The sequence below is a fragment of the Bison bison genome, unplaced genomic scaffold (genome assembly GCF_000754665.1).
Source record: "Bison bison bison isolate TAMUID 2011002044 unplaced genomic scaffold, Bison_UMD1.0 scf7180017864475, whole genome shotgun sequence".
Lineage (NCBI taxonomy): Eukaryota > Metazoa > Chordata > Mammalia > Artiodactyla > Bovidae > Bison > Bison bison.
Genome location: NW_011495036.1, coordinates 4,169,836 through 4,173,014, shown reverse-complemented (window position 1 = coordinate 4,173,014; position 3,179 = coordinate 4,169,836). Strand labels below are relative to the sequence as shown.

Genomic DNA, 3,179 nt, shown 5'->3' with positions numbered 1-3,179 from the left:
TCCTCCTCCAACCTGACAGCACTAATGTGTGCACCTGAATGCACACACGCACACACACACATGCTCACCCATCACCTTGGCTCTGGAAGTTACCACCCCGCAGCTGGCAATGGGGTGGCTGCTTCCACCAGACCTATGCCATTCTCCTGGGACTCACGACCCATCTTATTCGAAATTGTCCCCAGACCTCCCTCATCACCCCTCCTACGTTGCAAGCTCCTTATAAGCAGAGGCTCCAACGAGATGCATCTTTGCACACCCCCAGTACGCAGCTGTCACCAAGTATCAGTGGAGGGAATGACCATTTCCAACAACAAGAATGAAGACAGGAGCCATGAGACACTGAACACAGATTCAGTTCCAAAGAGTTGTCAAGGTTCATAGTGTTTGATAATTCCTAAAAAATGGATTTCACTTTTTACCAGATTTATGGGTGGAAACTAAGATCATGGCATCCAGTCCCATCATTTCATGGCAAATAGATGGGGAAACAATGGAAACAGCGACAGACTTTATATTCTTGGGCCCCAAAATCACTGCAGATGGTGACTGACGTGATGAAATTAAAAGACACTTGCTGCTTGGAAGAAAAGCTATAACCAACCTAGACAGCATATTAAAAAAGCAGAGACGTTACTTTGCAGACAAAGGTCAGTCTAGTGAAAGCTAATGGTTTTTCCAGTAGTCATATGTGAGAGTTGGACTGTGAAGAAAGCTGAGTGCCAAAGAATTGATACTTTTGAAATGTGGTGTTGGAGAAGACTCTTGAGAGTCCCTTGGACTGCAAGGAGATCCAACCAGTCCATCCTAAAGGAAATCAGTTTGAATATTCAACTGAAGGACTGATGTTGAAGCTGAAACTCCAATACTTTGGCCACCTGAAGTGAAGAACTGACTCATTTTTTAAAAGACCCTGATGCTGGGAAAGATTGAGGGCAAGAGGAGAAAGGGACAACAGAGGATGAGGTGGTTGGATGGCATCACTGACTCAATGGACATGAGTTTGAGCAAGCTCCAGGAGTTGGTGATGGACAGGGAAGCCTGGTTTGCTGCAGTCCATGGGGTCTCAAAGACTTGGACACGACTGAGTGACTGAACTGATGGGTAGAAATAGAAAAGGCTAAATTTAGATAGGAAATGACATTAGGCTGAAGCCTGGATATGGAGCAAAACCAAAGAGAAGTTGAGCAGGAGGAGAATCTCTGTGTGATGTGAATGAGCCGCCTGTTTTCTCTCACTTCCAGAACAAAGGAGCTTATCCTTGACGTCAATGTAGGTGAAGACACAAAAGGCTCTGGGTGTGTGCAAGGTGCAGCTGGGCCTGGATTTGCTCGGCATTTGTGTAGGTTTATTCAGGAGGGGGCAGGGAGTCGTCAAGGCGTCAATATCAGACAAACGGGAGGGGCCATTCTCAGCAAGGAGTGTGCAGCGCGCAGCTGGCCTGCCAGGACTTATGTGGGAAGGACTGTCCTGATCAGCTTGGCGTTGCCCGGCTTTGCATCTGTGTCCGAGGAAGTTGCACATACACTTTGCCGAGGGCAGGGGAAATCCTCAATGTGCGTTTGGCTTCCGGAACTAGCAGCTTAGTCTGCTTCAGGCCACCAGATCATGACTCTTCCTTCCTTCGCCCAGGAAGAAGAATGTACACGTGGAGGGAGATTCCACAGGCCCCTCTGCCCTTCCAAACCCAACCAACCTTGCTTCCCACGTCGGACCCTGCAATTGTAGAGCCGGGTGCAGCTGAGCTGCCTTGGAGCCTGCCTGTGTTTCAGGTCCCACCAGAAAGCCTTGGCCCTCTACCTTGTCTGAGAGGAAGTTCTACTCTCCTGACACTTAAAATTTTATTTTTTGGCTGTGCCATAAAGCCTGTGGGATCTGAGTCCCTGACCAGGCATAGAGCTTGAGCCCCATGCATTGGAAGCCAGGAGTCCTAACCACCGGATCACCAGGTAAGTCACTCTCCTGACACTTTATAGACAGAAGGCTGGGGGCTTCTTCACAAGCCCTAAACAGTGCTTACTGAAGAGCAAATTGCCGCAGCCAAGGTGCTCAGAGTACAGAGCTCTCTCCCAGAGCCTGCTATACCGGGCTCATGTCTTTGTGGCTTCTGCCTTCGGTAAACCCTCCTTTTCCAAACGCCACTCTTCAAGTGCTGCCTCCTCCACGGAACCTCTGCGCATAACTCTTGCCCCGGTTAATTTCTGATCCACACTTCCCAGTTTAGTATTTAATCAAGTTCCCTTTTCAGGAGATGGTCCTTTCTCCCGAATGACGCGATTTGAGGGCAGGGACAACATCATTTATTTCTTTTTTGTACATCCCCTGAGTAACAAGGACCCTATTTGCTGAACCAAAAACTTGCGACGCATAATCTGAAAAGTAAGAAAAGGCCATCTGTCCTGACAGATCTGGGCTAGAATCGACCTCGCTTGCCTGGGTGGGCGTGCACCCGAAGCTCCAGCAGAGCCGCCCAGTCTGCAGCAAGCTATGAATGGATACGGAGTAAATGAATGAAAGGGAGTGAATGAAGAGGTTTGCGGGGGGTGGGGGGATGTCTCTGGCCGTGGCTAGAGGTGACGGTCTCTGGGGGTGGGCTTCAGCGAGGATTCGGCTCCGGGGGAGGGCCTGGCAGGGATGCCCTGAAGCCCCTCCCCGACCCGCGCCCAGCCCGCCCCTCGCCCCGCAGTGGTACGCGCCACTCCGAGCTCCCCGGGCCCGTGGATGCCCTTAGTCTTGAATGGAAGTCGCCGAGGCCGGAAGTGGAAGGGACCACTCCAGAGGACGAGGCGGGGGGGGCCACGGGCCCGCCGCGTCTTCATTTAGTAACCGAATCGGGGAACATGGAGTTCCATGTGCGTCTTATGTAAAGAGAGCGACGGACGCTGGCGCCCAAGGGACGCACAGCACCCCCAGGCCCCGCCCCCCAAGTATGCAGATGAGGCGGCACCGCCGCCAATGGCGGGCGCTGGGGGCGGGCGCGGAGAGCGGTCACGTTTTCCACTATGTGACAGCGGCGAGTCTGCGCCGGCGGCGGCGGCAGCGAGAGGCCCTGCCGAATACGCGCTGCTTTCGGCCGCAGCGGCGGCGGGGTCGGCGGGCCGCGCGCGGATCGTCCAGCGGACTGGTTAGGACGCGGCTCCGGTGAGTGCGCGCGACGCGGCGGGCGTGGCGGGCCGGCA

General features: G+C 53.4%; 1 protein-coding gene across 1 annotated transcript in view; it reads left to right on the top strand.

Annotated features, from left to right (window-relative positions):
• The first annotated feature begins 3,003 nt into the window (after positions 1-3,003).
• Positions 3,004-3,179, top strand: part of PER2 (period circadian clock 2) — a 42,994-nt gene continuing 42,818 nt past the window's right edge. Inside the window, exon 1 of the mRNA XM_010862061.1 lies at positions 3,004-3,141. The gene's annotated coding sequence lies outside the window, so the exon portion shown is untranslated. The remainder of the gene's footprint in view (positions 3,142-3,179) is intronic.